Genomic DNA, 25,661 nt, shown 5'->3' on the forward strand with positions numbered 1-25,661 from the left:
ATAAGGTCCTACAACCTCATTATGGGGTATATGCTTGGAAGATCTAAGAGCAGAGATGTAGGTGGACATTTACACACTGGTGTTTATGGCTGCAGTATTCATGATTTGCAGTGGGTGCAGGTGGCCTAAGGGAACATCAACTAAGGAATAGAATGGTGAACTGTGCTGTATGCTTACAATGGAATATTGAGCAACGGCAAAAAAGAGTGAAGCTGTGAGACACACAATGAGGTGAATGGATCCTGTAGACAGCATTTTGAGTGAAGTATGCCAGAAACAAAGGCAAACACTATAATGCCTCACCAATATGGACTAACTACAATGTGTAAACTCAGAATTGAATCTTAGAGCACAGCTCATCAGGGGAATGCTCATTGTAATGATCCCTAGACTGTAAGCTCTTACAGCTGTCACATTGTGCCAGTTTGAAAGTATCATGTCCCCCCAAACACCATTATCTTTGATGTAATCTTGTGCAGGCAGACGCATCAGCGTTGATTAGATTATAATTCTTTGAGTGTTTCTATGGAGATGTGCCCCACCCAACTGTGGGTGATGACTCTGGAGAGTTTCTGTGGAGGTATGGCCTCGCCCATTTAGCATGGGCCTTGATTAGTTTACTAGAGCACTATATAAGCTCAGACAGAAGGAGCGAGCTTGACACAGCCAAGAGGGACACTTTGAAGAATGCATAGGAGCTGAGAGAGGAGCTGCAGTTTACAGAGACATTTTGAAGATGGCCGTTGAAAGCAGACTCTTGCTCCAGAGAAGCTAAGAGAGGACAAACACCCCAAGAGCAACTAAGAGTCACATTTTTGAGGAACTGCAGCCTAGAGAGGGAGAAAGCCATTTTGAAACCAGAACTCTGGAGCAGATGCCAGCCACGTGCCTTCCAAGCTAACAGAGGTTTTCTGGACACCATTGGCCATCCTCCAGTGAAGGTACCTGATTGTTGATGACTTACCTTGGACACTTTATGGCCTTAACACTGTCACTTTGTAACCAAATAAACCCCTTTTATGAAAGCCAGTCCATTTCTGATGTTTTGCATTCTGGCAGCATTAGCAAACTGGAACACACATCTGTTACTGAATTGTAATGGCTATCTCCAAATTCTGAGATGCTGGTCCCTTTGTGGATGACCTGATCGGTCTCTGGAACTTTGGGTGTCTGTGTGACATCTGAGGCTCAGAGCCAGAGCTCAGCAGATATGAATGTCAGTATTAGCACATACAACAACTGTTTAAAAAGCTGAAAAAGAGTCTAGACTTCAATTAGAGATATGAATGAAGCAGATCTGGTTAGGACTAGGGCAAATCAGGCCAAAGGTAAAGACGATACGGACTGTGTTTTGAAACTTCAGCTTCCATGTGAGGCCAAGGGAAGAGATGGTTATCTGGAGCAGGATCTATATTTTCTGTAGTATGCTAAGCAATTTAACTTATACAGTCAGCTTGTGCAAACACCATGGTTACATGAAACTTTGAACAGGAAGTGATATCTGGTAGGTTTGCACAGGTTAGTGTGAAATAGCGACACATCCCAGAGTAATTAAGGCAGAGAATAAAAATATATATGCAGGCTTCCCCTGAGAAGCTTGGGGGAAATGCAGAGGTGTTGGGCTTCCTCACCTGGATTATTGCTGATGTTCTCACAAACACTGAGGACAGACTGGTATGCCGAGCTCTTGGGGCTTGCCCTCGTGAAGCTCGTTGCTGCAAAAGAGAGGCTAAACTTGCTTATAATTGTGCCTCAGTCTCCCCCTGAGTGCCTCTTTGTTGCTCAGATGTGGCGCTCTCTCTCTAAGCCAACTTGGTGGTTGAACTCACTGCCCTCCCCGCTACATGGGATCTGACTCCCAGGGGTGTACATCTCCCTAGCAATGCAGAATTTGACTCCTGGGGATGAACCTGGACCCGGCATCATGAGATTGAGAACATCTTCTTGACCAAAGGGGGGAAGCGAAATGAAACAAAATAAAGTTTCAATGGCTGAGAGATTTCAAATGGATTTTAGAGGTCATTCTGGTGGGCATTCTTATGCAGTATATAGATATCCCTTTCTAGGTTTTACTGAATTGAAATAGCTAGAAGTAAATACCTGAAACTATGAAATTTCAACCCTCTTGAAGATGATTGTATAATTACATAGCTTACAAAGGGTGATGGTGCAATGGTGAAAACCTTGTGGATCACACTCCCTTTACCCAGTGTATGGATGGATGAGTAGAAAGATGGTGACAGGAACTAAATGAAGATTAGGGTGGGATGGGGGGGATGATTGGGGTGTTCTTTTTTACCTTTGTTTTTTATTCTTATTATTCATATGGTGTAACAAAAATGTTTCAAAAATGGATTGGGGTGATGAAAGCACAACTAAGATGGTACTGTGAACAGTTGATTGTACACCATGGATGATTGTATGATATATGAATATATCTCAATAAAACTGAATTTACAAAAGAAAGGTAGGGTGTGTTTTTAGATAATAAGCTTTGCTTTATGTATTTACTCTACAAAATTTAGTTGATTATATAATAAAGTTTACTAAAGAAAAAAACATTGGAAATATTTTCTTGTAGGCACAGGTCATCTATAGATAATAATAATGTAATAATAATAATATAGATCCATATTATGATATTTGATTGCTAGATAGTACTACATTGTATGGTTTTATCTAAATTTAACTACTTCTCTAATGATGAGTTTTTAGGTTGATTTCATATCTTTGTACTTAATTTTGTTAAAATATTGCCAGAGTGCCTTTCTGAAAGTTTATACTATTTTTTACTGTCAGTCTTGTAAGAAAAATAACCATTTCCCCATATCCTTGAGAAATCTTGGAATTATCACATCTTTTCTCAATTAACCTTTTTTTTCCCAATTTTTTTTTTTTTTACTTTGTGGTGTTTTGCTTAAAATTTTTTTCTCTCATGTTTTCAGGCTTTGTTTTCATGCTTATAAAGCCTACTTCATTTAGTATTGTAAATTTTTCTTTTAGTAAAATTTTAGTTAATTTAGCAAATATTTATGCTTTTAATCTCCATGGGATATATTTAGGTATAACTTATAAAGTACTCATCTATCTTAATTACCCTCCAAATGTTTAGTTGGTTGTCACAACAACAATTACTCAATCATCCATTGCTTCCTTGCTGATTTAAAAGTCGAAATTTATCCTGCACTAAATTCCATTATTTTAGGTCTCTTCATGGATTCTCTTGCTTGACCCCATGATGATTTTTGGATATTCCTGTCCTGGTACCACATTATTTAAATTTGGCGGTTCTAGTCTATTTTACCATCTGATAGGGCAAACCCCTTTTCAATGATTTTCTCTTTCAGAATATATCTAAATATTGTCAATCACTTATTTTACTGGAAGAATTTTTGAATTATCTAGTTCTAGAAATAAAAAAATTACTGGCTTAATTGGACTTCAATTAAATTTTAAGATTAATTTGGGAGAATTTTTCTTCGTATAAGTTCTGTATTTTTGTTGTTTATTCTCAGGAATTAAAATTTTTGTTGCTTTTATAAATCAAACCTCTTTTCCATTATGTTTTCTAACTAGTTAATGTGGGGAACTTGTTATCTTATAACTGGACAATTAACTGAAATTTCTAACTTCTAATTAGTCCTACTAAATTTTCAAGGTAGACAGTCATAAGCTGATAATTTTCATCTTTATTTCCATTTTTGTTATTGTCTTTTTCTTGTCTTGATGCATTTTAGCTAAAATGTACAAAACAATAATAGAAGTAAGTGCTCATAGACCTTCTTTCTTATTTCTGTTTTTGCCTCTGTTGATTTACAATTAAGGATGATATTTTCCATTCCCTTATAATGAATGCTTTATATAAAATTAAAGAAATATCTTTCTTTTTTAAATTTACTGAGTGGTTATTGTGATGAATTTTGATTACTATCAAATGTTTTTCATCATCTATCAAAGTGATTATATATATTTTTTCTTCTTGGGTTTCCTAATGCTGAGTCATCCTTGCATTCTTAGAATAAATCCTTGTTTTGACCATGATATATTATTCTTTTACTAGATGCCTAAATTCAACTTATTAATATTTTATTTCCAGTTATACTTAATTTCAGTTATACTTAATGCATTCTTTTAATAAACTTATATAGAATTTATATATATTTATATTACATTGAATTTATATGTTCTTTACAGCAGCCAGGACTGCTGTGAAGTACTGGGGATTAAATGGTGAACAAGATGCTAAAAGCTCTGCCCTCTTGGAGCTTGTAGTCTATTGAGGATGGAGTTAAGAAAGCAAGAAATTCAAATACAATGAATAAATGCTGCATTAAATTTAAAAAATTTTAAATAACTTTTTAAAAATTATAAAAAATAAAAAAAGTTAAAAAGAACACTGAAACTATCCCATCCCCCTTATTGCCCCTATTATTTATATATTTTTGTCATTATTTTATTACTCATCTGCCCATATAGTGGTTAAAAGGAATGGCAGTCACAGGGTGTTAGGAGAAAAAAATGAGAAGCCTCTAGCACAGACTTGGGGGAATCAGAAAATTCTTTCTAGAGGAAGGAATTTAAACTGATGTTTAAGTAGGGATTGTCCATTCAGAAGAATTAATGGGGAGTGGAAAGGAGACTGTCCTAGGGAGGTTGAAAAATTTGTGGGAAGACCTTCAGGTGAGGGAGAACGTGGTGCTTCTAAGAAAATGAAAAATTTCCTCAGGACTAGAGCAAAAGTGGGAGGAGGAGAGAGTGGAGAATTGAGGCTGGGGCACTTACCAAAGTCTAGACTATACGGGGCCTTGTAGAACTTGTTCAGAAGTTTGGACTTTTGTCCTAAGACTTGTGAAGAGCTGTTAAAGTGGTTTAAGCCAAGAAGTGCTATCACTCATTGATAGGGAGGCAAGGTGGAGCTACGGAGACTGGTTGAAAGTTGCTGTGTAATCTTACAGCGAGATGACAGTAGTAAGAACAGGGTAACTGAATTCAAGAGAATGAGGAAGTTCTTCATTTCCTAGGTTTGAGAGATTTTGACAGTAAAAATACCTGAGCCATCTTTCTCTTAGCCAAACTCTGCAAATAAACCCCCTACCCTCCCCACTACATGGGACATGACTCCCAGGGGTGTAAATCTCCCTGACAATGAGGGACATGACTTCCCAGGATGGTCCTGGAATCCTGTTTGAGAAGGTCTTATTGGACCAAAAATGGGAAGAGAAATGAAACAAAATAAAGTTTTAGCGGCTGAGAGATTTCAAAGAGAGCCGAGAGATCATTTCTTATGTGTTATATAGTCATCCCTCTTTAGTTTTTAGTGTATTGGAATAGCTAGAAGGAAATATCTGAAACTGTTGAACAATAATCCAGTAGACTTGATTCTTGATGATAATTGTATAACTATATAGCTTTTATCGTGTGACCATGTGATAGTGAAAACCTAGTGACTTACACTCCCTTTAACCAGTATATGGGCAGATGAGTAATAAAATAATGACAAATATACATATAAATAATATGGGGGGTAAGGGTTTGGATTAGGGTAAGCAAACTCGTAGAGTCAGAATCTAGAATATAGGTCATAGGAGATGGTGGGTGGGGAATTTAGGGGGAGTGGATAGGGAATGTGAAGTTAAGGCTTAAAATGTACAGGGTTCCTGTTTAGAATGATGAAAATGTTTTGGTAGTGGATGGTGGTGATGGTAGCATAACATTGTGAACACAATTAACAACACTGAAAGATACGTCTGAATATGATTAAAAGGGGGAATGTTAGATTGTTTATATGGTAGCAGAATAAATAAAAAAAAAATCGATGGAACTTCACTACATAAACAGTGAACCCTAAGTTAAACCATGCACTTTAATAGTACAGTTATATAAAAATGTGTTATAAATTGTAACAAGTGTTTCACACCAACGCAAGGTGTTGGTGGTAGGGTGGTATTTGGGAATCCTCTATTTTGTGCATGATTATTCTCACCCAAAGCAGAAACTCTGTACCCATTAAGCAATAACTCTCCCTTCTCCCTCCTCCTGCCCCTGGTAACTTTTAATCTACTTTCTGTTTCCATGAATTTGCTTATTCTAGATATTTCATAAAAGTGGGATCATACAATATTTGTCCTTTTATCAACACACATCTTTTATAAATTCAAATCAGATCATGTCACTTCCTTGCTTAAAACTCTTCGATGTCTTCTTATTCTAATCAGAATAAAATCCAAGCACAGTAACAATGATCTGTAAAGTGTCACACAATCTGACTTATGCTTCATTCTCCAACTCCTCTTGTCCTCTTCAAATGTAGAAACAAAGAAAACACTCCCTTCTTTCTGTTCCTGAAGCATTCTTAGCTCAGAGCCTCACCTGAACACGTTTCCTCTTGCTCTTTACAAAACCACACTCTCCTTATCCTTCAGGTCTCAGCTTAATTTTCTCCTACTCATTGTCAACAATTTAAATGGTTAAAATGGTAGACCACTCTGACTACCTAAGTTAAGTTCACCTTACTTCATACCTCATTACTCTCTATCAAATCACTTTATTTGTTTCCTTCATGGTAATTAGCACGATTAGCAGATTATTTACTTGCATATTGTTTTATCTTCTGCATTAGTCTCCAAGCCCTATGAGAATCACAACTCAGAGTAGCTTGTTGGCTATTGTCTTCCCTAGTGCCTAGCACAATGTGTGTCTCTTCCTTGCTTAAAACTCTTTGGTGTCTTCTCATTCAGAAATGTTTGTTGAATAAGTGAATATAAACACTCAAATCACTATACAAAATTATGATAAGTGCCAACGGGGTGTTAGAAGAGAGGAATGAGTGGTTCGGTACTGCATGTCACCAGGAATGAGCACAGTACACTTGCCAAAATGAAGAAATGCACCCGTTTTGAGGTATAGACAAAAAGATTAAATCTTGTTGATGTGTAAGAGGATAACATGATTTTGAGAAACTAATTTTTATAAAAACTATGAAAGACTGAGACCAGTAAAACAGAATCAATGAGAATCTATTAATGATACCATGATGATGAAATCTTTATTAGTGAATTCCCTCATCTTTAAAATGAAAAATAGCTTGCTTTACAAAGCTATAGAATTCATAGGAGAGGGCTTTGAAAGCCAGTCTCTCCATTTCCATTTTTTAAATGATGGCTTCCAAAGAGGCTATATATGTAGAGTGGAAAAAACGAGCTCAGAGAAAATGCTCATCATTATCTATAAGGTTTTGTCAGGGAATGTGGTTGCTAGGTAATGGAGAAAAGAAGCAGCAAGCAATAAAAAATAGGAACCCAATTGCTCACTTTTCCTAAGAGGTATTTGTAACAATTAGAACAGTCTAGATTCTTAGTGACACATGGGTGAAGATTTGGGATTTTTAACTTTTAAATTTTCAAAATGATATTTTTTTGGTTAAAAATTATAATTTAATCTGATAATGTTGGTGATGGTGATGATGATGATGATGATGATAACGATGAAATAGCCATGTTAGTCATCTGTTCTGTAGTAACAAATAGCCCCCCAGTCTCAGTGGCTTGTAACAACAGAGGTTTATTTCTTGCCCACATTAGGTGTCTGTGGCAGATGGGCACTGGTTGGTCTCCTGCTCCATGTCTTTTCATTCCAGAATCCAAGTGAAAGGAGCAGCCCCTATTTGAGACATTTGTGCTCATGGTAGAGGAAAAGAGAACAGATGGAAACATTCATGGGTTCTTTTTTATTTTTTGTCTTTATTTTATTACTGATCTGCCCATACACTGGATCCAGGGAGTATCAGTCACAAGTTTTCACAATTGCATGGTCGCATGGTAAAAGCTTTATATATATACAATCATCATCAAGAATCAAGGCTGCTGCATTATAGTTCAACAGTTTCAGGTATTTCCTTCTCGCTATTCTAATACACTAAAAACTAAAAAGGAATATCTATATAATGCATAAGAAGAAGCACCAGAATGACCTCTCAACTCCTTTAGAAATCTCTTAGCCACTGAAACTTTGTTTTGTTTCATTTCTCTTCCCGCTTTTGGTCAAGAAGGCTTTCTCAATCCCATGATGTCGGGTCCAGGCTCATCCCTGGGAGTCATGTCCCACATTGCCAGGGAGACTTAAACCCCTAGAAGTCATGTCCCAGAGGGGAGGACAGTGAGTTAATTTTCAGAGTTGGCTTAGAGAGAGAGGCACATCTGAGCAACAAAAGAGGTTCTCTGGGGGTGACTCTTAGGCATAGTTATAAGAAGGCTTACCTTTGCCATTGAAGAGATAAATTTCATAAGGGCAAGCCTTTGGGTAGAAGGTGTGGCTTATTAAATTGGGAGCCCCTATTGCTTAAGAGAATAGCAGGAATTCCTCAGGTGGGGAAGTTCAATAGTTCCACATTTCCTCCACAGTCCCTCAAGGGGATTTTGAAGATACTTTTTTATTTTCTGCACAGAATATTCTGGGATGTATTGGGGAATTACATTAGCCTGTATAGAATAACAAGATCTCATTTCCTATTCTAGGTTCCATGTAATTATGTTGTTTAAATAAACTGACCAGACAGGTTAAATTAGATAATGTGCTACAGAAAATATAAATTTGGTACCAAATAAACCTCTCTTCCTTTGGTCTCACACAGAAGTTGGAGTTTTAAAATACAGTCAGTATCATCCTTTACCCTGTATTCTGATTTACCTTAGTCCTAACCAAGTCTATTTCATTCATGTCTCTAATTTTAGTCTGATCTCTTTTTCAGCTTTTTTAACATTTGCTGTAAGGAGTAATGCTGATTTACAGAGCTTCAGAACTCTTAACTCAGAGTTTCAGGTGCCACACAGCTACCCAAATGTCCAGGGAACTACCAAGAGATACACAAAGAGCTCAGCATCTCAGAATTTAGAAATAACAGTTAAAACTCAGGAATAGATGTGACTGCTTTAAGAGCTTACAATCTTGGAACCTTTATAGTGATCCTTATTGAACATTCTATACTCCTTAATCATCAATTGCCCAATCTCTGCCCTGTTCTATCCCCAGATAACCTATGCTCTGAAATTTAATTTTCAGCATTTGCTCATTATAGTTAGTTTATACTAGTGAAGCCTTAAAATATCTGTTCCTTCATTTTTGGCTTATTTTGCTCAACATAATGTCCTCAAGATTCATTCACCTAGTTGCATGCCTCACGACTTCAGTCCTTCTTGCAGCCGTTTAATATTCCATTGTATGTATACACCACAGTTCGCCCCTCTATCCATCCATCGATGTACCCTTAGGCCACCTCCATCCATTGTGAATCGTGAATTATGCTGCCATAAACATCAGTGTGCAAATGTCTATTTGTGTCCCTGCTTTCAGTTCTTCCAGGTATACACCACATAACAGTATCGCAGGATCATATGGCAACCTGGCCTCCTGTGGAACCACCACACTGCCTTCCAGAGGGCTGCACCATTCACCAACAGTGAATAAGTATATCTCTCTCTCCACATCTTCTCCAGAACTTGTAAATTTCTGTTTATTTTTTAAACTGTTTTGTTCACACACTATACAATCCATCCTAAGTGAACTGCCAGTGGCTCCTGGTATAATCACAAAGTTATGCATTCTCCACCACAATCTACATGAGAACATTTCCATTTCTTCTGCAAAGAAAGAAGAGGGAAAAAAAAAGAATAATAAAAAAATAAAGAGGAGAGATCACCACCACCACAACAAGAATCCCATACCCTCCATTATCTCCCCCTCTTATTGACATTTAGCATTGGTATATTGCCTTTTGTTACAATTAATGGAAGAATATTACAGTGTTACTGTTAACTATAGACCATAGTTTGCACTGATTGTATTTTGTCCATATACCATCCCATTTTCAACACCTTGCAATGGTGACATTCATTTGTTCTCCCTCATTTAAAAACTTTCTTATATTTGTAGATTTAATCACCATCATTGTCTACTCTAGTTTTCACTAAGTTATACAGTCCCAATTTTTATCCTCTATCTTTCCTTCTGGTGTCATACATGCCCCTAGCCTTCCTCTTTCAACTATACTCACTCTCAACTTTGTTTGTTATACCTACAGTATCGTGCTACTATCAGATAGTATTTTGCTATCCATTTCTGGATCTTTGCAGTCAGTCCTGTTGAACATTCTGTACTCCTTCAGCATCAAAGGCCCAATCTCCACCCTTTTTCTATCCCCTGATAACCTGTGTTCTTAATTTTAGCTCTCAGGCTTTGCTCATTATAGTTCATATTAGTGAGACCATACAGTATTTGTCCTTTTGTTTCTGGCTAATTTCGCTTAACATGATGTCCTCAGGGTTCACTCATGTTGTTATATTGTGTCATGAATTTATTCCATCTCATAGCTGTGTAATATTCCATCATTTGAATGTACCACAGTTTGTTTATCCAATCATCCATTGATGGACATTTGGGCTGTTCCCATCTTGGCAATCATGAATAATGCCGCTATAAACACTGGTGTGCAAATGTCCGTTTGTGTCCTTGCCTTCAGTTCCTCTGAATATATACTTAGTAATGGGATTGCTGGATCATATGGCAGTTCTATTCTTAGCTTCCTGAGGAACCAACAAACTGCCTTCAAGAGTGGTTGCACCATTCTACATTCCCATCAACAGTGAGTAAGTGTACCGCTTCCTCCACATCCTCTCCAGCACTTGAAGTTTTCCATTTTTTTTAAATAATGACCATTCTAGTAGGTATGGGATGGAATCTCATTGTGGTTTTGATTTGCATTTCCCTAATAGCTAGTGATGTTGGGCATTTTTTCATATGCTTTTGAGCCATTTGTATTTCTTCTTCAGAAAAGTGTCTGTTCATGTTTTTTGCCCATTTTTTAATTGGGTTGTTTGTCTTTCTGTTGTTGAGTTGTAGGATTACTTTATATATTTGGGATATTAAACCCTTATCTGATAGGTGGTTTCCAAATATTTTATCCCATTGCATCTGCCTTTTTACTTTCCTGACAAAGTCCTTTGATGCACAAAAGTGTTCAATTTGGAAGAGATCCCATTTGTCTATTTCTTCTTTCCTTGCTTGCACTTTGGGTGCAAGGTCTAAGAAACCATCTCCTATCACAAGATCTTTAAGGTATTTCCCTACATTTTCTTCTAATAGTGTTATGGTCTTAGCTCTAATGTTTAGGTCTTTGATCCATTTTGAGTTAAGTTTTGTATAAAGTGTGAGATACGACTCCTCTTTCTTTCTTTTGGATACAGATATCCAGTTCTGCAAGCACCATTTGTTGAAGAAGCTGCTCTGTCCCAGTTGAGTTGACTTGACTGCCTTATCAAAAATCAATTGTCCATAGAGGAGAGTGTCTATTTCTGAATACTCAATTTGATTCCATTAGTTTATCTATCTTTATGCCAGTACCATGCTGTTTTGACCGCTGTAGCTTTGTAGTATGCTTTAAAGACAGGTAGTGTGAGACCTCCTGCTTCATTTTTCTTTCTCGAGATATTTTTAGCTATTCATGGCACCCTGCTCTTCCAAATTAATTTGATTATTGGTTTTTCTATTTCTGCAAAGTAAATTGTTGGGATTTCAATTCATGTTGCATTGAATGTATAAGTCAGTTTGGGTAGAATTGACATCTTAACTATATTTAGTCTTCCAATCCATGAACATGGTATGTCCTTATATTTATTTAGATCTTCCTTGATTTTTTTAAGCAATATTTTGTAGTTTTCTCTGTATAGATCTTTTATGACTTTGGTTAAATTTTTCCCTAAATATTTGATTCTTTTGGTTGCTACTGTAAATGGAATTTTTTCTTAATTTCCTCCTCAGATTGCTCCTTACTAATGTATAGATACAATACTGATTTTTGTGTGTTGACCTTGTATCCTGCCACTTTGCTGTACTCATTTATAAATTCTAGTAGCTTTTCTGTAGATTTTTCTGGATTTTCTACATATAGGATCATGTCATCTGCAAGCAGTGAAAGTTTTACTTCTTCCTTTCCAATTTGAATTTTTTTTTATTTTTTATTTCTTTTTCTTGCCTAATTGTTCTAACTAGAACTTCCAGCACAATATTGAATAACAGTGGTGAAAGTGGGCATCCTTGTCTTGTTCCTGATCTTAGAGGGAAAGCTTTCAGTCTTTCTCCATTGAGTATTATATTAGCTGTGGGTTTTTCATATATTCCCTTTATCATGTTGAGGAAGTTTCCTTCTCTTTCTATTCTTGAAATGTTTTCGTATATATGTTATACCTTATTTTTTTCTCTCTCTCCTTTTACCCTTCCTGAAAGTCTTCATTTCTACACTCTTCTCCAAACCTCTCTCTCTTGTCTTTTCCCATCAGCCTGTAGCACTCCTTTACTATTTCTTATAGAACAGATCTCTCTTTCACAAACTCTCTCAGTGTCTGTCTGAAAATATTTTAGAATCTCCCTCATTTTGGAAGGACAGTTTTGCTGGATATAGACTTCTTGGTTGGCAGGTTTTCTCTTTCAGTATCTTAAATATGTCATACCAGTACCTTTTTGTCTGCATGGTTTCTGCTGAGGAATCCACTCATGGTCTTATCAAGCTTCCTTTGTATGTGCTGGGTTGCTTTTCTCTTGCTGCTTTCAGAATTCTGTCTTTGTCTTTGACATTTGACAATCTGATCAGTAAGTGTCTTGGAGTAGTTCTATTCAGATCTATTCTATTTGGGGTATGCTGTGCTTCTTGTCTGTAATTTTATGTCTTTCATGAGAGTTGGGAAATTTTCAGTTATTATTTCTCCCATTATTCTTTCTGCCCCTTTTCCCTTCTCTTTTCCTTCTGGACACCCATGACATGTATATTCTCGTGCTTCATGTTGTCATTCAGTTCCCTGAGACACTGCTTGTATATCTCCATTGTTTTATATATCTGTTCTTTTGTGCATAGGATTTCAGATGTCCTGTCTTCTAGCTCACAGATCCTTTCTTCTGCCTCTTCAACCCTGCTGTTATATGCCTCCATTGTGTTTTTCATCCCTTCTATTGTGCCTTTTATTCCCATAGTTTCTGCCATTTGTTTTTTCAAGCTTTCGAGTTCTTTTGTAAGGACACCCTGTGTCATCTTTATATCTTTCATCTCTTTTGCCACATTTTCTTTCAACTTGTTGAATTGATTTAAAAGGTTTGTTTGAACATCTTTAATTAGTTGTTTCAACTCCTGTATCTCATCTGAGGTGTTAGTTTGTTCCTTTGATTGGGCCATACATTTGTGCTTCCTGGTATGAGTCATGATTTTTTGCTGGTGTCTAGGCATTTGATTTCCTTGATTAGTTTATTCTGGAGGTCATTTTTTTTTCTGTTTTACTTTGGATTTTTTTTGTTGGTTGGCTTTGTTTTCTATCCATTCTTTGACATTCAGTTCAACTTATTCTAGACCTCTAGCATAGCTTCTGTTTAACTGATCAGAATTTCTCAGCTCTTGTTCTTCTGGTTCTTGCCTGTCTATTTGGAAGTTTTTTTGTTTGTTTGTTTGAGGAGGGTTTCCTCTGGTAGGGTCTACCCCACCCCAGTCAGATTCTCCCAGACAAGACAGGCTCAAGACTCAGGAAGAAGGTGTAATCAGTATCAAGGTTCCCTGAGAATGAGACCCTGCAGGATACCAGTCTTTCCTGTGAAATGTCTTGATTCTGTGCTTTTTCTATCCTCCCCAGCAGGTGGCACTTGGCAGCCTGCAGCTCCCCAGCAGCATAAAGTGGTACAGTGCCTTTAATTCTCAGCCCCTGTGCCTGCCAGGGGCATGGTTGAGACAGAGGCTGAGGTAGAGGATGGGCTTAAACTGTTTCTATTTTGCAGCCCCTGGGGTCTGAAATCCTGAATGAGAGCCTTTCCTTACTCCTAGTAGGGACTGCTTCTTTTTCCCGTGGGAAGTGACTCCAAAACAGGCTGCTGTGTCAGTGCAGGAGGGGCACCAGCCTCTAAGCTTGAGAGACTGATTTACAGTTCTTCCCTGCGGTCTCGGCCCTTCCACCCGTTCCAGACTGGTGTACAATGTGTGTCTGGTCATGGAAGTCCCCCAAACTTTTCTTCCAGACAGTTCTTAGCTATTTACTAGCTGCTCTAGAGGACAAACTAAATTCCACACCTCACTACGCCACCATCTTGCCCCATCTCTCTCTCATTGGTTCTTAAAGCCTCTAGACAGACAAGGTGTATGTCATGTCTTCTCACATGCTGTTGGCTGAGGCAAGACACAAGACGCAGCCCATTGTCAATGGGTTGGGTGGGGGTAAATAATATTCCCAAAGGAGGCTCTGCAAACCACATGTGACCAGTGGGGATATATAATATGAATATTTGGAAACAGTAGTAAGACTTACTGCGTTAACAAACGTCTACTGAATGCTGTTCACACTAGGTACTAGTCTAAGCTCTTTACATGGTTAACTCAATGAATCCCCAAAATTGCCCTAATAGGTAGATGTTATTATTACTTCCATTTTATAGATGTGGAAATTGAGGCCCACTTTCACACAGCTAGTTAATGGCAGAGCCAGGCTTCAAACAAAGGCAGTCTAAAAATGAAAACATTATTGTGTGTACTTTTTGAAAAGAACAATGCTGCAGAATGCTTAGACATACATTGTATTAGTAGTTACTCTTCTAGGAGTAGTATCTCTTCAAGGAACTTAAATTTTAAAGGGATTCTCACTGTGATACCTAATGGACCAATCTATTGATCTCTAAGGACCTGGGAATTTCTATTTAAATTTTCCTTTCATATCAGTATTCTGATTTGCAAACCCATGGAGATACATATACTTTGGTTTAAAATAGTTTTGAGTTAATACTATTTGCCTAACTCTTTGGTTTTCTTGATTTACATAGTCTTCTGGAAATGCTGTGACTTTAAAATCTCACTTATTCATTTAAAGGTGCAGCTTGATGCCTGTTCCTCTGAGAAACTTGGCACCTCAAGCTGAGTTTGTTATCCCTGCCAATCAGTGCATTAGAAAGAATACTTTATGAATTGCTAACCTTGGGCAGCCTCATTGTCTTCCTCTGAATAATGAGGATCAAAATACATACCTAGAGATTTCATATAAATGAAATCTTTTAATATGTGGCCTTTGTGTCTGGCTTCTTTCACTTAGCATAATGTTTTCAAGCTTTATCCATATTGTAGCATGCATCAGTACTTCATTCCTGTTTATTACTGAATAATATTCCATTATATGGATATACCACGTTTTGTTATCCATTCATCTGTTGATGGACATCTGGATTGTTCCTGCTTTTGGGTTATCATGAATACTACTTATATAAACATTCATGTACAACTTTTTGTTTGGATGAATGTTTTCATTTCCCTTTGGTTGTGTACCTAGTAATGAAATTGCTGGGTCATGTCATGTGGTAACTCCATGTTAACCTTTTGCAGAACTGCTGGACTCTTTTCCAGAGTAGCTGTAACATTTTACATTTCTATCAGAACATAAGACGGTTTCAATTTCTCCATCTTTTTGTCAACACTTGTTATTATCTGTCTTTTTTTATTATAGCATCCTATTGGCTGTGAAGTTATTTTTCATTGTGGTGTTGATTTGATTTTCCCTGATTACTAATGGTATTGAACATCTTTCCAGGTGCTTATTGGCCCTTTATATATTTTTTGGAGAAATGTCTGTTCAAATCCTTTGCCCATTTTAAAATTCGGTTATTTGTCTTTTTATTACTTACTTGTAAGAATTCTTTATTTATTTTGGGTACCTTATAAGATATGATTTGCAAATATTTTCTCCTGTTCTGTGGGTTGTCTTTTCACTTTCTTGATAGTGGGAGTTATGTTTAATGTTTTGCCCTGTGGTTTGTGTATTGATTTTTTCTTTTTAATTAAAGGATGCTACAAGGAAAAATAAAACATGGAACCAATGACTGCATTTGTTATAGAAATTTTGAGGGCAGTGCCAACTGTCTCAACTCAGTGCCCCCAAATAATTTGTGAATTTCCATTTAAAATTCAGGGCTAGGAAAATTGCTTTTCCTGAGGAGCTGTAAGATTCCTTTCCTCTAATAAGAATTATGTAACCAGTTGTGCCTCCCTTTATATTTTGATTGCCAGATCTGCAAAGTCAAACTTGAAATTCAGTTATAGCATGCATATTTGTGTCTTTTATTTCGGTGGTCTTGAATTTCTGCTCTCACTTGTCTTTTCCCTGGCCTGATTTTTTTAAATTTCTGTTAATAATTTTCTGTTATTTGGTTACACATGTACTTGCTTTAGCCACCTCAAATCCCTGCATGGTAAAACAAAGTATAAATAAATACACATACATTTTTATGGCCATAAAAAATAAGATAGCTACTCATTCAAAGGCCTCTAAATTTGGTTGCTGATGCGTAGTAGGAAGAATTTCTTTTCCACTGATCAAGTAATAATAGCATATGCTTTTTTTCTCCATGTTATGTGTGTAGTTCCTATAGTATAAATATGTTCTTTAAGATGTTTGGATCATGTAGCTGTAGCTTTCTGAAAATGCCATTTGCTTAAATAGTGCTTTTGCCTGAAAGCCTCTCAGCCCTTACAAAAAATCTTGTAAAGAAATTAAAGTAAAAAATCATCCAGTAAGTTCTTGCCCTCTTGTAAAAGGTAGACCTTGTATATTGCCTGCCTATTAATCTCAAAAAAAGGACCTTTTTTAGGAGTTGTAATAATTTCAACTGAATTGACAACTATTTTATGAGTATTTTGTAGAAGAAGCTAAGTCTCTGCATAAGACCACAAGTTGTCTGCATGATACTCGTTTTAGGGGAAAATAGTGCCTTATCTTTATCGCTGGCTGTCACCTGTGTGATATGTCAACACGGAGAAAGGAGACTGTGTATCACAGGGTGACAGCAACCGAGCCCATCCATCAGGATGATGTCAGTGAGCTGGCACTGTCATCCATCAGCTTTTTAAAGATTCAGGCTGAGTTCTGAACTTTTTTTATTGATTAAAAGTAGAGAACTACTTCAGGAAAGATCTTAGAGCACAACTTATTTTCAGTACTGCTTTGTTTAACTACAGAGACATACGAGCTTGCACTTTTGCTCCCCTGAGCCTTTTTTTTTTTTTTAATTCAGTTTTATTGAAATATATTCACATACCATACAATCATCCATGGTATACAATCTACTGTTCACAGTACGATCATATAGTTATGCATTCATCACCACAATCTATTTCTGAACATTTTCCTTACATCAGAAAGAATCAGAATCAGAATAAAAAATAAAAGTAAAAAAAGAACACCCAAACCACCCCCCCCATTCCACCCTATTTGTCATTTAGTTTTTGTCCCCATTTTTCTACTCAACCATCCATACACTAGATAAAGGGAGTGAGATCCACAAGGTTTTCACAATCACACTGTCACACTTGTAATCTACATTATTATATAATCATCTTCAGTCCAGACTGCTGGGTTCGAGTTTGGTAGTTTCAGGTATTTACTTCTAGCTATTCCAATACATTAAACCCTAAGAGGTGTTATCTGTATAGTGCATAACAATGTCCACCAGAGTGACCTCTCCACTCCATTTGAAATCTCTCAGCCACTGAAGCTTTATTTCGTCTCATTTTGCCTCCCCCTTTTGGTCAAGAAGATATTCTCAATCCCACGATGCCGGGTCCAGATTCATCTCCTGCATTGCCAGGGAGATTTACACCCCGGGAGTCGGGTCCCACTTAGGGGGGAGGGCAGTGAGTTCACCTGCCGACGTGGTCCCCTGAGCCTTTCTTTACAAATATTCTTTCCTCTTTTCTTTTCTTGCTTCTCCATGTAAAGAAATTCCAACTCTTCATACTCAACCCAATATCATTTTGTCTGTGGAACATTTCCAATCTCCCCATATGCAGAAGAAATTGCATGTTCTATGTTATGTGATAGCAGTTATTAATTTATAGTTTTGTGATCTCTCACTCTCTGGGGAAGAATCATGCTTAAAATCCTGTTATGGAAGTATCATGAAAAGCAGGAAAATGTTATCACTGATATTCATGGTGGAAAACCCCCCTAGTAGTTACAGACATATCCCTAGTACACTTCCACCAGTTTTTTGGGAGAAGATCTCTTTACAATGTTTTTCCAAGTGTAGCTGCACTGTCGAGATGCTCTCCTCACCTACAACATCGAGGCACCACGCCAGGTATCACCTAAGGTCATTTCCTTGACTTTAAAATATTGAATTTATTCAAAATTATTAACAATAACTTACTATAATTTTTCTTCTTGCCAAACAAATGTATATTTGAAAATTCTAGTAAAAGCAGTTGCATCGAAAAAATCATAACTAGGTCACTGCCGTATTTCGATATTTTAACCTTCCTATCTTTTGTGTATGGAAAGGTTTCATACTATTTTGCTATCTGCTTTATAAAGTAAGCTACTTATAAAGTTCATATTAATATGAACAGACCCTCATCTCCCTTTTCCAAAGGTGGATGCTGCATCATTAAAGACACCAAATAAAGAGAGATTGTGCACTGATCCCAGTTTTGAACTCTGGTTTTGCTCCTTGTCAGCTAGGTGACCTGGGGCAAGCTACCTAAGCCTTCCAAGTCTCAATTTCTTAAATTAATTTCTTAAAATGAGGATAGTAATGCCTACTCTTACCAGGTACTGTCGAAATGAAATGATTTGAGGCGCATATATCACCTGTTACATGGTGAGAACTTCGAATGCTCACCTCTGCCTACCTTTTATCCTGAAACTGTTCACTAGCACAGGAGGAAGATATAGAGGATGATAAAGTATCCCAGGCAAAGGCTTTATCTGGAGTTCTGGATATAGTAAGGAAATTATGGAGATAGTCCTCCTCCTAAATAGGAGCTGTCATTTTAAAAACAAACAAACCAACCTCATTAATGTCTATAAAGTAAATAATTAGCTGAAAAAATGTTGATTATTCCTGGTTACTGTAATAACCAGTTCTCCATCTTTGGATTCATAGGGATAACTCAGCATGTTATTTGTTTTTATAGGAAGATCACTTAATGAAAGTGATTCTGTCAAGAAGGACTAAAATAGCATTTTGCTTTAGCATGAATTTACATGTTTAGACTGTGTAAAATTAGGAGGGCCTGTGGAATGATCAGATCTTTTTATCTTTTCTGATATTTGGGGATGGGGGGGGGACAGCAAGACAGATTGGCATAATTGGGGGCCCAGTTTTGTTACATATGCCCACCAGACCATTTGCATTTCTGACAAATAAAACATCTTCCTTTTAAAATATCTTTGTTGATTTTGGCACCTTTCTGCTTGTGTATTCTTTTAGCTGATACTAACCACAGTCCAACCATGGCAGGTGAGACTACAAATACCTCCTTTGTTAAAAAGCACAATTATGGATCAGTGGTGAGCAGGATTTATTTTATTTTTAAATTTTAAGCTTAGATTTTTATTTTGTATCATTTAAATTTCACCCTCACAGTTCTTGCTCTTTCATATTGTGCTATGAAACAAGTAAGCTATTAACAGCCAAGGCTAATATTTACAGATAAAATACCTAACACCAGTGTTTACTTTCCATTTAAGACATATTTATTGTAGCCTGCCATGTCCTGTGGATAACTAGAAAGATAGGGAATTCAAGACCTTACTTGTCATGGAGTTTCAAGTCAAGTAAACAGTTTATCATCTAGAAATAACCAATTTCTTGGTCTTGGTAGTGGGCTTCAGTTTTAATGCACGAGGCAGCCACTCTAAAGATTCCAGTTTTACAAATGAAGAACCTGAGACTTAGAACAATCACTAGCTTGCCCAGGATCACACAAGAAGTGGAAGAATTGAAATGTGACCCTGGAAGGTATGAGTCTAAGTCAGGGGTGGGCACTTTTTCTGTAAAGTGCCAGATAGTAAATATTTTAGACTTTTGAGCCAGATGATCCCTGATGCAACTACCCAGCTCTGCTATTATACTGTGAAAACAGCCTTGGTCACTACTTAAATGAATGGAGTGATTGTGTTCCAATAAAACTTTATTTGCATAAAGCAGGTTGTGGGCTAGATTTGTCGACCCCTGCTCTAGGGCAAATGCTCTTAGCCCCATGTTATGCTGCCCCATTCAGCCGGTCTGATATACCGAGTATCTTCCCTGGGCCAGGTAGCTACAGCATTGCAAAATGAATAAAATGAGGCTCTGCACTCAAGAAGCTCTCAGATGAGGGAAAAAAAATCGTGTGACTTTGAGTAAGACATTTAATTTAACCTCTGTCAGTGACTCAAATTTTATAGCTACAAATATTGATGAATAATATTTTTCCTTGTACAACTCAGATGTTGTGAAGATTAATGAGACAGTTTATGTAAAGTATTTTGAATTACTCAGCTGAATGCTGTTTTTTTAATGTTAAATTAATGCTTGCTCCTTAGCGGTCCCAAAGGAGATTAGTCAATAAATCTGTCCTTTGCTCATAAGAGAGCTCCCTTACATTTATACACCAGCAGTTTTTACCTAGTTTGATTGTTGCATTTTATTTTCATGAAGTCCTTTAAAAATTTATGTTATAGTAAGTTTTTTAGTGGGACCAAATAGCTTTTAAAATTTTACTTCTTAACACAATGCATAAGAAAAAAATCTATATGATTTAGAAACACTGTAATATATCCTCAATATATTTCAAATCCACAATGTCTTCCTGTTTTGATTTTCTAAATTATAAAAATTCTTTGTGTGTAGTGATGAAATATAGTGTATTTCGAAGGGGGTGATCTCATGGACATTTTAATACTTGTCTGGCGCTTATTTAAAAATAGACAGAAAAAGTCACTTTTAGGAGGCAAAGAGGATAATTTAAAATTTTCCCAAAAAATATTTACTAAGAAACAAAAAGGAATCAACTGCTGATCTATGCAACAGCATGGATGAATAGTAAAAGCATTATGCTATGTAAAAGACATTGGGCACAGAAGGCTGTACACTATATGATTCCATTTATTTGATTCAGGAAAAGGCAAAGCTATAGGGACAGAAATCAGATCAGTGTTTGCCAGGGGTGGGGGACCGGAGGAGGGATTGACTCAAAAAGGCATGAGGGAATGTTCTCTAACTTGATTGTGGTGTGGTTATATGACTGTACGTATATCAAAACTGTAACTTTAAAAGGATGAATTTTACTGTATGTAACTTACACCTCAATAAACCTGACCGAAACTGTTACAGAGAGTTTCTCTGACAAAGATAAATGGAGAATATACCTGAAATGTTCCAAAGAAATTGCTCTTGAGGTTAAATTCTGAAAGGGAGGTAACACTGTGAGTTCGGTCAGGTATACTCCATTTGTTTTCTCTCAGAGACACACCCAGTGAGAGCCTTGGAGTGGGGCTGATTTCTGAAAGCAGGTGGGAGGAAGACAGAAACAACTTAGGCAGTTGGAATGCCCAGACTCAGATGGCAGTTTCTGGCCATTCTTTTCAGACTTCTGAGAAGCTCTTGTTTCACGGAGTTAAGGAAGTTGAGGTAAATGATACCACGTTCTGCTATATTCAGTCTGACCCAGATCAGACTGCCCAGGAAAATGGAAAGGACAGATTGCAGACACTTGAGTGATCACATTACTGCTTTGTTAATGTTTCCAGGGCTGGTCATTGCACAACTACCCACACAGAGTCTCCTATCTGCTGGGCACTCATAGAGCAGCAAAGAAGAAAGCCATCTCTTCTCTCCTAGAGCTTCCATTCGAGAGGATTGCTAGCAGCTCACATTTACTGAGTATGTGCCAGGTGCTATGTGTAGCGATCCAATTAATCCATGCAGTCACCCAGAAGCTAATATTATCATTCCCATATGAAGATGAGGAAATTGAAGCTGCAGGAACTAAATAACTTGCCGAAGGACACACAGCTAGTAAGTAGAAGAGCCTGGATTTAAACCCAGGCAGACTCGCGCCTGAATCCATGCTCTTATATAATGCCTCTCTGAGCAGTTTTCAGGTTAGCAGAAAGGTCTTGGGTATAGGGTCCCAGAATAGCAGTACCAGATGCCTTAAGAAATAACTTTAGGATTAAATACAAGCAGTGTTAAATTAGTAAAGATTAAGTAAATTGTGTTTGAGCTCATGAGATAAAAGGTCAAATTGCATTAATAGACGATTTACAAAAAAAAAAAAATATTGATTAGCATACATACAGAAAAAAGTTTATCCTACAAAGAAATAAAAAATAAAATGTTCTTTCATCAGTTGTAACAAATGTACCACATTGATGCAAGGTGTTTATATAGGGTGGTATATGGGAAGTTTGTATATTCTGGATGACTTTTCTGTAAACCTACAACTTCTCTAATAAAAAAAAAACTTTTTTAAAAAGAAAGAAAAAAATAAAATGAAATTTAATATTTTGCTTATTAAATTAGCCAAGAGTGCAAATAGAGACAGCTAAGGCTAATGCATTGCTAATGGAAATGTAAATTAATACAGTTTGGAGAGCCATTTGTATTATGAGCCATAAACAAATTTATTCCTTTTACCCTAATTTCCCCTTATATTTTATCCATAGGGAGAAACCCAAAATATATAAAAAGCTATGTGCAGCAAAGATATTTGTTGTGTATTGTTTTTAAAAGTGCTTAAAATGGAAAGATCCTAAATGTCAAACAATAGATGAATGGATAAATAAATTAAGAAGCACTCATTCACTTAAGTATTATTCAGACAATTAAAAGGATAATGGTGAGGTGGAAAACGCTTACCATAAAATGTTGTTAAAAAAAAGAAAAAAAGTGGGAATATGAAATTGCTTGTAACCTTTAATTAGAACTGTATTTTTTTTTAAGCCAGAAAAGGTTGTAGTTTCAAAGTTCAGCTAGTAAACCATGCAATATTAAGAACCCATTCTAAAAAATTTTGATTCAAAAAGTATGAGGCAGTGCCTGGGAATCTGCATATTTTACAGGTGCCTATGGTGATTCTGATGAGAGTGGTCAGTCCACCAAACTTTAAGAATACTGTCTCAAAACAACTACTTCAGCGTGGTTTTAGTTGGATTTTGGATAAATTTTTCCGTTGCTCAATTTTTGTGTGTGTGTGGTGGCTGTTGTTTACTGCTTTTACTATGAAAAGGGAATTTAAAATTTATCTTTATAATTTATTAAAATATCTTACTATTCAATTAGCCTGCTTCTTTTGTGCCCTAAACATTATTATCAGATTAATTCAGTAAATTCTGCTTGCATTAAGTTACCCCCTTCTTATAAAATATGCAAATGACTCCCAATTAATCACAGGATAAATTTCAAACTGAGCCAGGCATTCAAAGCCTCCCACAACCTGGTCCCACTTTACCTATCCAAGGCTTTTCTATTTTCCAACATCTACCAGCCCCTAACACAAATTGTCTTACTCTGAACAAATCAGTGCCTTTGCTATCCACAAACATCCAAGATGAATCTCAGTTCTAAGCTTCCCTTACTTTCAATGAGCAGTATAGAATAAACAAGATTTTCCCTTGATCTTCCACTTAATATTCCCACCACCACTGTGATTTATGACAGAGCAATGCCACATGCGTGATCCCCACAAGCCTACAGAGAAGACCCCCCTGCAGAGCTAACTGGATTCTACCAGGAACTATTACTCCACTCAACCCAGAAAGCATGTGATAGGTAGGGAGCGACAAGCCAAGAAGTGAAGGATCCTCTGTGATTGTAGTGTTGGCATCAGGATGTTTTATGATAGAGGGTGGAGGAGGAAAAGGGAGCGTTTTTTGTTCTGCTGCTCAGAGAAAGTACAAACAGAACCTGAGCATCATAAGCTGAACTCATTGAATTCTTTGCAGTAAAGTGGCTTAAAGATAAATACCTCTGCTGGTTGTTTGAATTACAGATGAGTAAACTGATCTGCTACTTTATTTCAACTTCTCAAAGGCAAGTGTTCACAAACACATCTTAGAAAATAAATTGCATCTCCCTGGTACTTGCTGGAAAATAAATGACGATTAATTTCCTAGTTTCTGAAAGGATAATCTAGGGTTCAGGCGTGAAAGGACAGGCCTGCTGTGGGGTCATGAACCTGTTCATGTGCTCACCAGCTATGGAAGGTAGAGCTTGGAGACAGAAGACCAAAGATTCTCTCCTTTGGAGAGTACTCTTCCCTAAGCTAGGTTTCTGATCAGATGATAACATTTTTCCTCCTTCAATATGTTTTGCAAAATCTTACATTATACTTTAGGACTTTATTTCAATTCAGTTCATTTTAGACATGATGCTAAGACAACAGTCTTCAAATATGTGACCTTCTTCAAGGGCTGTCCTGAATTTCCCTTCTTCTACTCTCATTTTCCTACCTCTTTTCCATCTCACTTTGTCTTGTTAAGTACTTTTTGACTCTACACAGCTGTGGTCTCTTGGCTGGGATTTAAGAGTACAGTATAGAACCTTCCCTGATTTATCTACAAAGAAACAATCCCCATTTGTTTGTTTGTTTTCTAGTAATGAAAATACATCCCCACTCCAGCACCTGATGGATCTTTATGGATCCATAATGTCTTTATTCTGTGTCCCATCAACGTAGATTGTCTTTAGCCTAAAAAATGTAGTTTGTTGTATATGTTTGTCTGTAAAGTCAGTCATTGGAATGCTGACTGCCTTTTCCATAGAAACTATGTGATAAATGGTCATTGGGTTCCCAGGCTAGCTCTCATGCCTGTTCACACATAATCAGTTTAGTGGTATGAAAGGGAGCCGGCATGTTTCTGTGTTCCTGAGTCCCTTTGACTCAGAGGAAGGCGGAGAAGGGATGGTTCTTGTTTCTTCGTTGTCTTTCCAGGGATTCTTTGCATATACAGCCATATATGAATATGTCCACCAACTCTCCCTCTCTTCTTTTTCTTACATTAAATTCAGATACTATACATGCTGTCCTGGTTACTTCTATTTTCCCTTAAAAAGATATATTGGCAATCACTGCACATCAGTACAATGTAGATCTGCCATGCTCTTCTTAATAGCTCTATGGTTATAGTTTCTCTAAGAAATGAAACAAATACAATTGTTTTAAAACTAGGCATGGAGAATGAAGTAGAAATAAAAAGGAAAATGACAGGTGTTAGTCTTGGAAAAACTGTGCTGTCATTACAGCTGGTAAGGAATAGATACTTGATTTGCTTTGGAGATTTATGGAAGGAGGAGAGAAAAAGAGTATATAGAGGGTTAAAAGGAACCAGGAAGACAGTGTCATGTAAACAAGCAAACAGAAAATTTCAAGTAGTGCCCAGTTAACAGCATCACATGTGAGGGGGACTGTAGATGGGAGAGTGTGGTGTGTCAAGACAAAAGTGAAATGAGAAGAGACTTACTTGGGATTCAGAGGTCACTGGTGACTTTTGAAAGTGCAATTTGAATAGAATGGTGAAATCAGGAGTGATTATGGGGGTTAAGTTGAGAACAGTGTGGAGGTGATGGAGATAACAGGTACAGACCATTTGCCTCTGCAGTTCAACAGTGAAAGGGAGAAGAAAAATGGAAATTAATAGTGGCAGCAGTCTTACAGATTACCAAAACTTGTAGCTTGGCTAAGAAGTGTTTTCTGCACAGAGGAATAGCATGGAAAATGAAAAGATCTGGAAGTAAATTTCAGCCCTTGATACCTGACTCATGAGGGTCAGGCACCTGTGAAGATGTTTCCATGTGCAAATGGCTTTAAATCTTCCAACTTTGTAGTTTCAGCC

The 25,661-nt window shown here is 37.0% G+C and overlaps 1 protein-coding gene across 7 annotated transcripts in view; it reads left to right on the forward strand.

Moving 5' to 3' along the window:
- CRACD (capping protein inhibiting regulator of actin dynamics) overlaps window positions 1-25,661 on the forward strand; it is a 279,081-nt gene that overhangs the window by 96,174 nt on the left and 157,246 nt on the right. Inside the window, exon 1 of one of the 7 annotated variants that reach the window (XM_037829853.1) lies at window positions 21,575-21,708. The exons of the other annotated variants lie outside the window; for them this stretch is intronic. The gene's annotated coding sequence lies outside the window, so the exon portion shown is untranslated. Of the gene's footprint in view, window positions 1-21,574; window positions 21,709-25,661 lie in introns of those variants that run through there. 7 annotated transcript variants of the gene reach the window in all.

Source organism: Choloepus didactylus, chromosome 3, assembly GCF_015220235.1.
Source record: "Choloepus didactylus isolate mChoDid1 chromosome 3, mChoDid1.pri, whole genome shotgun sequence".
Taxonomy (NCBI): domain Eukaryota; kingdom Metazoa; phylum Chordata; class Mammalia; order Pilosa; family Megalonychidae; genus Choloepus; species Choloepus didactylus.